Raw genomic sequence first — 13,268 nt, 5'->3', positions numbered from 1 at the left:
AGTCCACATTATTTATAGCTATATGGACAGAGTATAGGCGCATATACTGAACTTTGAGGAAAGCACCCTCACATGCAAGGATGCTGGCAGCCACGGCAGAGAATCCTACAGTGACAGAAGCCTAAGGGACCACAGCCAAGCCCTTGGATACTTTTGTTATTCTCTAGCAAGTCCCTTCCAGGCTGAAATGTTGGTTTTGTTTTGTCTGCTTATTTTCCTTTCTTTTTCCTGGACATTCTTTTCCTTTTATGGGTATTAGCAGAAGGGGGAGAGTGGACTTAATGGCCAGAATCTCAAAGTTCTTAAATTCAATCACAATATGTTAACTCAATCATTCTGAGATTTGATAGAAAATAGATGAAGAAGAGTACACCGGATAGGTAGGATAGGTTATGTACAAAAGCAACAGATTTTTTGACCCCTATTGATTCAATAATTGGATATTGACCTATTTAGTATACAGGATCTCTGTGTGGGGTTGCACACTGAAGATATATAAATGTAGTTGGAAAGGGGAACAAGAGCTTTGGGGTTGCAGCATGGAGCAAAGCACTAGGAGAATTTAGATCATGGGCCTGTGGGACAAACTCAACTTGTTCCCTGCTATTGCCACCATAACTGTGTAGATGGTTTTGTAGCTCGTTTGGAAAAAAGGAAGAGCGTTCAAATTTTTCAGTTATGTGAAAATGTATGAACTTAGAATCCCAATGTCCATAGATAAACTTTTACTGGGATATAGCCATATTTATGGGCTTCAACATTGTCTAGGGCTACTTTTACACTATAGCAACAGAGTTGAAAAGTTGTAACTGGGAGTATGTGGGCTATAAAATCTATTTCCTGCCAGTAGCTCATGTTTATAATGTTAGCTATTCAAGAGCCTGAAATCTGAGCATTATGGTTCATAGCCAGATTGGGCAGAATAGTCCTTGAGATCCTTATCTCCAGTTAATAAGGAAAAAAGCTAGAAGTAGAAGTATGGCTCAAGTAGTAGAACACCAGAATTGAGCAAAAAAGTTAAGGAAATGGATCCCCAGTATAAACAAACAAACAAACAAAGTCTATTTACTATCTGTTGCTATTCAGAAAAAGGTTGCCAACTTCTGACATAGAGGAAGCTGAAACTAGGGTCTAGGGCCAGGGAAATCATTTCTTTAACCCTTTATATCTCATTTAACTCTCCACTGGCCTTTAGGGAAAGATGTAAAGGCCAAGTTTCATCATTGCCTTTTAACTGCCTGTGAAAACCAGGCCCAGACCAATCTGGATGCACTTTTATCATTGGCAGTTTATGGAAGCACCATATTCCTGACCTCTTAATCCTTTCTAATTCATGATTCCCAGACAGGAGGGACGTTTGTTCAATGATCACACACACACACACACACACACACACACACACACACACACACACACTTCTACAGGGATGAGGGCATCAAAAATAAGAATTCACCTGAGATAAGTAAGGTTGTTTCAAGGCTCAGAGGAGACTTCAGGGTGGGTACATGGCTGCACTGATTCCCATCCCTGAACCTGACACAAGCAATCCCCTCTGCCCTCTCCTTTAGTCACTGAGAGACTCTCTGACAGCTCCCAAAGTTTTGTATGAGACATAAGTGGTAGTTATGAAGACTAGCAAGATCATTATGAGAAATGTATGAGTTAATCCCGTGGATAGTACATAATACTTCATTGCAGGCCTGGGATTTTGTAATAGTAATTGATGGAAGGGGGTGCCTGGATGGGGAACCTGTTGAACTTTTGGAAGGAACTGGTATGTTTTGGTATTAGACAGAGATGTAAAGGAGACAGACATAGCTGAGCACAAGATTTCATTACATTAGGGTTTCACGCAGCCCAACACTGTGGAAAATTTTGTAGCTTCTTCAGGACTAAATTCTCCCAGGATAAATAAATAAATAAAAAGATTCAATTAACTTACAAAACAAAAACAAAACCAAAAAACAAGCCAGGTGTGGTGGCTCACACCTGTAATCCTAGCTACTCAGGAGGCTAAGATCTTAGGGTCACAGTTCAAAGCCAGCCTGGGCACTAAAGACCTTGGGACACATCTCCAATTAACCTCTAGAAAACAGGAAGTGGGGCTGTGGCTCAAGGGGTAGGGTAGTAGGCTTGAGCTGAAGAGCTCATGGGCAGCACCCAGGCCGAGTACCAGCGCCATGACATCCCCCCCCCCAAAAAAAACTTCTCCCAGGTATTATCTTAGGGAAAAGTGATTCTCCTATTTCCAAGTTATTTGGAAGAAAAGTGGGTATAAAAACAATTTCCGGGGGGAGGGGGTGGAGGAGAGGGTAATGGGGACCGAGACATGTGAAAGGGTATCAATATATATGAATTAATGCACCTTCTATCTGGCAAATATCATGTAACCCTTTTCTTAATTACAATAAAAAAAAACAATTTCCACACCTGGGAAGAAATACATTAGGTTGGAATTTATTAACTAAGCATCCAGAACTTCAGGCATTACAAGCATGTAGCCAGAGGTACATCAGTGGCTCTCATTCCTATAATCCTAGCTAAAACTCAGAAAGCAGAGATCTGAAGGCTGTAGTTCAAAACCAGCCCAGATAGGAAACTGTGAGACTAATCTCCAGTTAACTACCAAAAAGCCAGAAGTGGAGCTCTGCTTAAGTGGAAGACAGTAGCCTTGAGTACAAAAGCTTGGGTACAGCTCCCAGGCTCTGAGTTCAAACCTCAGGACCAGCACACACACACACACACACACACACACACACACACACACACACACACACACACAATGTAACCATGGAAGAGGGACAGAAAGAGAGAAGGATAGGAAAGATGCTGGAGAAAAAAAGCTGAGTCTTAGAAAAAGCAGCCATGAAGGAGGTGGGGCCATATTCACAGGATTCATACAGCCCAGGAAAACTACCAGATTGAAGAACCAGTCCAAACTGGGTGTTAGTGGTTCATATGTGCAATCCTAGCTACTCAGGAAGCTGAGATCTGAGGATCATCATTCAAAGCCAGCCCAGGCACAAAAGTACAAGAGACTCTTGTCTCCAATGAACCACCAGAGAACCAGAAATGGTACTGTGGCTCAACTGGTAGAGCACTAGCCTTCAGCTGAAGAGCTCAGGGATAGTGCCCAGGCACAGAGCTCAAGCTCCACAACCACCACCACCACCAACAACAACAAAAAAGCAGTCCAAGCTGGGTGCTGGTGGTGGCTCACACCTATAATCCTAGCTACTCAGGAGGCTCAGATCTGTGGACCATGGCTCAAAGCCAGCTCAGGCAGGAACTGTGAGACTCCAATTAACCTCCAGGAAACCGGAAGTGGTGACGTCACTCTGAGTGATAGAGCACTAGCCTTGAACAAAAGAGCTCAAGGATAGAGCCCAGACCTGGAGTTCAACTCTATATCACTAATACGTAAATAAATAAACAAATGGAAATAGTCCATTCACCTCACATCGCTGGCCATTTCCTACATGTAGACTTTCTTTGTTTAGAAATAAAATGCTAACTCAAAAATAAAGTTTGCCTTTATGAGTATTGTTACACCATATAGTCATACTATCACATCTCCAAATATGCTAATGATTTTAGACAAATGGGGGGAAACCCCTCTTTTGACATAGAATTATTTCGTAGAGTAAGAAATAAGTCCTCTTCGGATTGCTGCTATACAAAGGAGCAGTGTTCCTCACACTGCCTGTCAGAACCCATTAGTGCTGAAATAAATCAGTTTAGTGGGTTGGCAAGCATGGGAAAAAAAATCTAGAACAAGACAGCAACTATCAGAGTATACATATAATAAAGAACAAATAGTGTTGCATGAACTTATCTCAGTGATATGTGTATACACATGCACACACATATACATATATTCATCTATAATGCCAGTCTGTGAAATAATTTGTATTCTAAGAATCATGGTAAAAAATGTACAAAATCCATTGCAGTAGAGTATAATCCATTTTAGTAAAAGTCTAGTATAAAAATTCTAATTCAGTAGTGAAGAGGTAATTATTCCTGTTAAGCAGAATTTCTTTAAGTGACAACCTGTGCTGTTGAATTTGAATGTGCTACAATAAAGCTTGCCTGGCGTGCCAGTACCCAATGACTGGGGGAGCTGGGGCAGGAGGATTATTACTTCAAGACCAGCTTGGGTAACCTAGTGAGACTCCGTCTTGAAGAAGAAAAAGATTTATACATACCTGCTCAAGTATAACATGTACTTGGTAGTAAATACAGAACTGATCTTGAGATATAAATGTTATAAATAGACAGAAACATATATAAATCATTACTATATTTAGAAGGATGGCCAATCAATTCCTATATGAAAAATTCCTGTTGCTATTTTCCACACTAACTGAATGCTAATGAACTCACCTAGGAACAGAAAGGTAGCATGCTGCTGGGAAATAGTGAGCAGGAATGGTTTGCCACCATCATACCTTGACAACTTCCCACAATCATATATTCAAAAATAAGATGAGACTGCTGTTTTCCCCCCCTCCGCAAAGTACATTTCAGAAACAGAAAGGTGCTTTATGTTTGAATGCTTACAGTTTCCCATTTCATACAGCATTCTCTTAATTACTTTCTTCTCAAAGCAATGAGCAAAAAACCTATTATCTGTGAGATAACCTAAATTGAAAATCAAGCAATTCATTAACGCAGGTGTGATAGTGACTGATTTTAAAGAGAGAAACCATGTCAGAAACAGATTAGCTGGGAAGACCAAAGATTCCATGAAAAGAGTGTGTGTTTCAGGGGATGCTTAGAACTCTTTGGAGATGACTGCCTCAAACAACCTCAACCAACACAAAACGGGGATAGTGATGGAGGTCTTGTGACTGACATGCCTCAAATGATCAAATGAGTAGAGGAAGCCAAGGGTTAATACTAATTTAAATATATATTCCTGGGAGCAGCTTTGAAATGCCTGTAATAGATGTCCTCAGAGGACATCCATATTCAAAATAGATAGGGACTTCATGAATATATACCCAATAGGAAAAAGATTTAATAAAGCAAATGTTTTCTTTATTATGTGAATAGGTACACAGGGTCAGAAATAAAGTTTACAGAGGCTCTTTTTCTTATACACTTAAAGGGCAGGCCTTAGCCATTTTCTGTCAAAAAGGAGGAGACACCTTCCGCCCCTTTGCATACCTATCCAAACTAATGGATATGAGATGGCCCATTGTCTCCAGATTCTGGCAGCCATGGTACTCAGCCCCAGAAGCCCATAAGATTTCCCTTCACAGCCCTCTCCACATTCTCACCTCTCACTCCCTTAAGGACCTCCTAAGCCTCAAAACCTTTCTCTCCTTACCTCCTTCCCAACCAAATCCTCCATGCCTTTCTCCTTGATCCTACCCTATTTTTTGAACAAACCTCACTTCTAAACCCTGCAACCCTCTTGCCTGTCTCCACCCAAGAATCTGAATCTCCAGTTCACTCCTGCTCAAAAACCATAGGTCTTTCTCTAAATCCATTCTCTCATATCTCAGACCTGCCTATCCCAGGATCCCCTGACTGTTTCACTGATGGCAGTTGTCTTAGATGTTCCCCTTAAAGAGGATATGCCATCTTTCAGTGGAGCCTGGAACAGTCCAAACTTTCACCTCCCAGAGAGTTCTTCATAGCAACAGGATACCAGCCACTCAAGGGAGAAGAGAGGCCCTTGGAACTCCAGCCCTTCAACAGGATAACCTACTGGAAGACTACCCCTAAAACAATGCCCCGTGTCAGCAGGAAGTAGCCAGAAAGATAACCATTGACCCTTTTCCCTTGTCTCCCCTCTTGACCCTATATGAAGGATCTGCCTCTTCCTTCTAGGCCCAATCTTTTTATGTATGTAAAGATGGAAGATGAAGGACTGAGTCTTATCTTATTCACCAAAATCAAGCAAAACCCCAGGTGCATGCTCACGTGCACCTGTCTGCAGGCAACCTTGGTCTCCAAGGAAAAATGGCCCCCACACTCAAAGTGGATCATTCCCTTGTGGGCCTGGCCAAAGATACCACCCGGAGCCCCCAGGAGACCATAATCCATTTTTTATTTTTGATTCATTGTTAAGCCCAATATAAGTCTACCCCCCCCCCGACAAATGCAGTCCCTAGCACAACCTCCAATCTCCTGGGAAGGTCTGTGCCCTTCAATAAACAGTACTCGCCTGTTAAAAAAAATTACAGAGGCTGCATCTTACAGAAATTCAAGCAGTATTCTATCTAAAAGGCTAGAAGATTACTCTACCAAGAGTGACTCGGATGATGGACTCTGGAGTAGAAGAAGTATGGAAAACATTTCAGTAACACATAGGATGAATGCATTTCTAAATTATTAATTCTGTACAGAGTGATATTCAATAATCTGAGTGAATCAATCAATTAAATGTAAGTAGACATTTCACTCTTCACCTGTATTCCTAGAAGGTTCATATTCAAATAGACATTTTTATATATTCGGGGGTATCTCATTCACGAGCACATAGGGTAATCTGCACCTCAGATAAGCGAGCATTGTCAGTAGCTAGCTTGTGAGTGAAATGGACTGCAGGCTGTTGTAGTACATTAAAATTCCTAGATTAACATACCAATAACTGCTGTCAAGTCAACTCATATCCGTCAAAAACTTCTTTTGATACCTCTGTGCCATGTAGAACAGAGATCCCAGGTACCCAGCCCACTTCTGCATTCACCTACAGCTTTGATGGACAGTTCCCCCACACATACTGAGAGCTTCCCACACTGCCAGCCCTCCCTTGCTGCTAAGGGCTTTCTCGGGCACCTCTGGAGCTTGCTTAGGCTAATACTTCAGCTCAAAAGTGCTGAGGATTTAACACTCCCCAGGATAAATGGTGGAAAAATACCCTAGTTTCCCCCTGGCTTGATGGACAATTCTAAAGTGTACAGAACAGAAGCAGAGCCAAGCTTCAATTTTTCACAGTGGAGACCAGTTCCTGCCTTGCTTTCCCTCCCTGACTCACATCCTTTATTTGCACTTCTTATCCTTGCTTCCCCAATAAACTATCTGAACCTAAATCCCAGTTACAGTGTCTGCATGCACAAACCACCTCAGTTGCACATGCTGATTTTAGTCCTCTTTGGGACACACCTAGCTGCTTGCAGAAGTCAAGGTAAAAAGAACTTTGCCATTATTCTTTACACCTGCATTACTGGAATCTTTGGGATTATTTCTTGCATTCATTTCAGGAAGAACCTAATGATCTCTTACTAATGGAAAAAAGTGTGTCTCTGTGTTATATGGTATATCCAGAAGAACAAAACAGTTAGAGCCTCGTGAGATCAAGATGTAAAACATGGAGGAAGAAAGGGGATCCCAAACCACAGTGTGATGTGATATGACCAGGGTGAAGGACTCCTTCCAAAGAATTTTATCACTACCATCAGAGTCAGTCTTCATGTTTTATAACTGTAATAGGTTTAGTGAGAACATCCATCTTTTCCTAAAGCCAACATTTCTTCACAGGTTGTCCCAAATGGCGTGCAGTGATTCAGTGTGTGGTGACTCAGATCCAATGCTGAAAGGCAAAGCATCTTACCAGACTGCCTAAATGACTACTCCAACTATACTGGGGTGATGCTGCATTAGGATAGTTTATCTTGATTGTCAACTTGATTGGATTGAGCAGGGATTCAAGATATTCATAAAGCATGTCTCTGAGGGTGTTGGTGAAGACATTTTTGGAGATAATTAGATTGATAGGGCTCTGGGCTAATAAATACATTAACTCATGGGTGTATTCATTATACAATGGCATCATTGGGAAGAGGTGAAAGTAGGAGATGAGGGCTTAGTTGGAGGAAGTCAGTCATTGGCTGTGTCTTTGCAGGCTGTATCTTGCCCTGGCCTCTTCCTATATTCCTTCTTTCTGCTTCCTGTCTACCATGAGATGAACCACCTTCTCCTCTACCTACTCCTTGCATTATGATGTCTTGATCAAGCATGGAGGAATATGGGGGACAAACAACCATACAGGGAAATCTCTGACTCAGGTAAACAGTTGATGTTGTTTTTCTTAGGTATTTGGGTCATGATAATGCAGAAGTAAATAATGTGTACATATCCATAGGAACCAAAGAACCCAAGAATGCTTCCCTGATATACCTTGAATTTATCAAGCATGTACCCGCCTCACTCTATATAACCCTCCCTGAATATCTGCCTGGTGAACTCCGTCATATCCTTAAATTCTCACCACTCAAGGTCTTCCCTGACAATACCATGCAAAATAACACCACTCCCTCACATTGTCCTGTTCTATTGCCTTCCATTTGTGTGTGTGTGTGTGTGTGTGTGTGTGTGTGTGTGCATGCTGATATTGGAGCTTAAATTCATGGAGCCTCAAGCTCCTGATCTGCTTTTTCCCCTCATAGTTTTCCTTCTTCCACCTGAGCCACACTTCCAGTTCTGCCTACTTGAGTGGGGATGACAGTCTCTTGGATTTATCTACCTGGGTTGGTGCCGAACCAATATCCTCAGATGTCAACCTCCTGAGTAGCTAGGATGATAGCCCAGACTCACATCCTGGCCATTTTATTCTTCATAGCACATATGTTATATATTTTCTTATTGATATAGCTTCCTCAAAATCATTCCATCACAGTTCAAGTTCCATAATCTTATTAGAATCATGACAGGAATCTAACAGATACATATTGTGGAGAAAAAAAAGGTGCTTTTAGTGGTTGCTATTGCTATTGTTCAAGCATAACTATATAAAATAGCACTGATATTATAAAGCCATACAAGCCACAGAATATAAATGTCCATTGTATAAAGGAGAAATCATTAAATTTTAGAGCATAGGTATTATATCTAGCTTGTTAAAATAATTTATTCATGTATTCATGTTGCAAATATAGAGTACTTATGATGGGTGTGATATTTGCTGAAGTGCTATATTTGACTTTTCTTTTGAAAATTTGGCTGTGTGTGTGTGTGTGTGTGTGTGTGTGTTCATCCTGGGGCTTGAGCTCAGGGTCTTGGTGCTGCCCTGAGCTTCTTTGTCAAGGCTAATACTCTACCATTTGTGCCACAGTGCCATTTCTTTTTAATACATCTTTTCCTGTTATAGACAAATTAACTCACATCTTGAAAACCCTTATGTTATTTCCCATTATTTTTATCTATAAGTCTTATAGATAAATTCTTATTAACTCAGAAATCCCTGAAGGAAGCTACTCATAAGAGATCCTGCAGGTGGAGTTTTTTTCCTGGCTCTTTTAAAGGTAAACATTCTTTATTTTAAGTTTAGGAGATGGACAAAACACTGAATTTTGCAACATTAAATGCTCGCTATTACAAACCTACCTCTGTGGCTGCTGTACCCTGTTTAGATAGGTTGCTTTGGCCAGGCACAGATTGGTACATTTCCAACACATGAGACCTTCGTGTTGAGTGATAATCTTTTACTCGCCACATTTCCACAATTCATACAAGTTTTTGTCATTCTACTAACTATCCTCACTTTACCCACACCTTCCCTAAGTTTCCTTAAAAGACAGTGGCAAAATCCTTTCTTTTTACCTCCAAATTCCTATGATTCAGTCCCAAGAGAATTATGCCTCCACCCAGTATCTTTGTATCTTCCCATCTTCCAGAAGGCTTCATCACTTCAGCCTCCCTTTTTACATTTCCAATCTCTAGTCCTCCTCATGGGTTTCTATCCTCCGTTTATAAAGCAGGCACTAGCCTTCCTATTCCAAACACATTGCTCATCGCTTTCTTTTCCTCTAATGAGCTATCCCTTTGATATATCACTCTCTTCTATTCCGGCACCACCCAATTTATAGAAAAAGCAATCTTCTAACCCTGCTTGCCATTTCCTCCATTATGCATTCCTTATAGGATAAAAGCCCTTCTCTCCTGCAGTGCCATGGTTGATTCTTTTTGACCCCTCATATCAATTTTCTGAATGCCCTTTCCTTTCAAGTCTTCTGGAACAAATAAACAGATAAACAAAAAAAAACCTTTTGTTTTAAGAGGTCCAACAATGGAAAAGAACAAGTATTATCATTACTTTAAGTGAAGCAAAAGCATCCAAGGAAATGAATGGCTTCTGGAGGAAGTAGTGAAAGGTACAACCGATTAGGAGACAGAAGTGCAGATTCAAGCTGGGTCATTCACCTTACCAGTGCTAGTTTTAGAAAGGCCATAATAAAATTTTTCTCAGCCATTAATTGTGCCACTACATCTTGCCACTTTCTCTGAACAGGTGTGTCTACCGTGGTTAATTCCTAATCACTTATTAAACTTTCTGGTAAGAAATTTATATCTCTACTTTAATGTGCAAACACAAAGATGATGACTTCCTTTCCCCTAATTATTTTTCTCAGAAAGAGTTTTGGCAGAACCAATACGAAAGCAAAGAACTAAGATTCAAAATTCATTTCCCTGAATGTATCTGTACGTCTTGGATGAGATCCAAAAACCTCACATGAAGATTTTAACAAGCTTTACTTGAAGGACACAGAGAAATTTACTATATGTTGGTGGCTTCCAGAGATCCTGGTCTATATACTGTCATTAAGAGAACATACATGGGAAGAAAAAACAAAAGCAGGTATGGATGGCTCTAGTCTTGTTGTTTTTTTCAATGTAACAATGACATCATATCATCTTTGCCAAAAAAGAAAGAAATTTGAAAGAAAAAGAGAAGAAACCCTTGAAAGCCATATGTAGCCCATTTAACTTGTACAACAACATGACTGCTGTAGGCTTTGCAAAAAGGACTGGAACAGCCAGTTTGGGTTCTGACAGCAATGCAGTAGAATATAAGGTGTTGTGATTAAAATGTGTCCTAAGCAGGTTAATCTCGTCACACAACATTTTAGCCAAAGAAGTACAAAGAAGTATGTTAAGGGTAAGGACATGCTAACCCTACTGCAGGAGAAATTAAGATACCAACCGAGTCAAACTGCAGCGGAATCCATAGAACACCCCATTTCTCTTCTCCATGCCTGTCTCGCTCTACCCACTCCTATATACGCCTATCTTTAGCATGCAGAGGCTATTAAGCAGCTAGAGACTCCAGGATACTTTCCTGTGTCTTGATTCCTAGAACACAGCCCGGGGAGGCTGGCATTTATCAAATGTCCTATTAATGGGTACGGGAGGTAGGCCAACAGGGACTTCACTCACTGGAGAACTCATCCTCACGATCATGGGAAATGTCAATTCTCAAATGATCCAGGGTGCTACTACAGCCATTGTGAAGGCTGGGAGGGTGGCTGTCACCAGCCGTGGCAATCAACTCTCCCATTTCCTCCGGAAAACATTCTGTTCTATGACATTTGTGGAGTAGCCACCAAATATTTTTCAGTATGATCTTTTTTTCCCCTTTTCTTTTATGGGTCCCCCTCTCTCCTCTTTATAAAGACTCCCATCCATCATCACCCTATCAATATATTTGCCTCCAGAGTTCATTCTAAAAGCATCAACACAAAGACTGTCGATCCATAAGGTTTCAGGGTGTGTGTGTGTGTGTGTGTGTGTGTGTGTGTGTGTGTGTGTTTGTATGGTAGGAGATCTAAGTGGCATTCAAAGTTGTGGGGAAGGGGAGAGGGGATCACTAAGGACCCTTCTCTTCAGGTGAGACAAGAGATAAACAATAGAAACTGCAGCGTCAGACAGTCAGGGAGCCTTACAGGAGTGCCAGGATCGGAAGCTTCTCTTCTCAAAGTAGGGACACCAGCAGTGCCAGAAAGGTGTAACTATTCTCCTATTTCCCTGCCATGTGCCTGGAGGAGACATGCTCACTTCCACGTTCCTGTGTCTCCCCCCCATACACACACCCCTCCCTTCTGGCGCCACCCCAGTCATGAAGCCTGAGAATGGGGAAGCGAAAATCCCACCCTCACCCCCCCCCCCGCCAACACCCGGCCCCTCCACACGCGGGAGGTGAGCAGAGAGTGTCCTCAAAGAGTTGCAGGGGTCAAAAAACCCCAACACTGTCCCACAGGGTTCAGGGCCACAGGCAAGATCTCTGGATTGGGGGCGCAGTTTGGGGAGCCTGGATAGAATCACACCCCAGACACACACTCAGAGACGGCGGGGAGGGGGAATATATATATATATATATATAAATAACCAATCTGGTCCCCTTACACCGCTGCCTCTGTCAGTACCCACTTCACACACACACACACACACACACACACACACACACACATCCTACTCACCTCACCCTTCTCTCTGCCACATTCTTTCTCCTGGAGAGTCAGCCCAGACAGGAGGGATCCTAGCGGGGATTCCTGGAAATGTCACCTCACCTCCACCACCACCACCACCAGCACCAACGCCTCGGGTCCGCCACCCCCCACCCCACCGCTGCACCTTTTACACACGCGCACACACGCACACTCACTCCTGCCATGACTGTCATCAGCATCTCGGCGCGCACCGGCCGCCGGGCATCTCTGTCTCCCTCCCCGCCCGCCTCGCCGGCTGCTGAGGGCAGGGCCCCCCCTGGACGTCGCCCGCCGTCCCTCCCCGGACACCCAACACCATTGTTCCACGCAGCACCCTGGACGCCCCTGGACAAGGTCCCGAGCCCCGCGTGGGGCGGCATCCGCGCCGGGCACCCCCGCACCCCACCCTCCTCAGCCGCCCCTCCCCGGCCGGGGTACCTCTGCCTGACAGCTGGGTCCGCCGGGCCCGCGGGAGCAGGCGACGCTAATGACAGCCACGGTGCCCAGCCTGAGAGGCCAGCTCCGCTCCAGCCGCTCCCACCTCCAGCGCCACCATCTTCTCCCGCTGCAGCCGCTGCCGCTACCACCAGGACCGCAGCCGCCCTCGCCTCTGCTCCGGCTCGGGGCTCCGCAGCCGCCGGCTCCCGGCCCCTCAGTCCCGCGGCCCCACCCCCTTCTCCCCGCCCTCCTCTCTCTTCCCTCCTCCCGCCCGCGCGCTCACCCGCCCCGCGTGACGCGCGCCCGGGAGGGGGGCGGGGCCTGCGAGTGAGGGCGGGCGCGCGCGCAGGGCGGGGCGCGCGCACGCCGAGTTACTAGCGGCGCCCCTGCTTCTCAAGCCCGTGCGCGCGCCACGCGCGGGCTCCCTGTTGCCACCCCGAGGCCCCAGCCACCGCGCGCTCGGATGGGCGTGCGGGATGGCCCGCGCCTCTCCAGGCGCCAGAGCTCAGGGAACCAGCCGGCAATCCCGGGCGTGGGAAACCACGGTTACATCCCCGGAAGGTCTGACGGGGACCCCCATCCTTCTCGACCCGCAGCCTAAGGGATCCTCCC

At 44.1% G+C, this 13,268-nt stretch overlaps 1 protein-coding gene across 1 annotated transcript in view; it reads right to left on the bottom strand.

Annotated features, from left to right (window-relative positions):
* Window positions 1-12,874, bottom strand: part of Apba1 (amyloid beta precursor protein binding family A member 1) — a 197,902-nt gene extending 185,028 nt beyond the window's left edge. The window contains exon 1 of the mRNA XM_090329671.1: window positions 12,657-12,874. The gene's annotated coding sequence lies outside the window, so the exon portion shown is untranslated. The remainder of the gene's footprint in view (window positions 1-12,656) is intronic.
* Window positions 12,875-13,268: the final 394 nt, after the last annotated feature.

The sequence above is a fragment of the Megascapheus bottae genome, chromosome 3 (genome assembly GCF_031878675.1).
Source record: "Megascapheus bottae isolate mThoBot1 chromosome 3, mThoBot2.hap1, whole genome shotgun sequence".
Classification (NCBI taxonomy): domain Eukaryota; kingdom Metazoa; phylum Chordata; class Mammalia; order Rodentia; family Geomyidae; genus Megascapheus; species Megascapheus bottae.
Note: the sequence above shows the minus strand (reverse complement) of the source record. Positions and strands in the feature narration are given on the sequence as shown.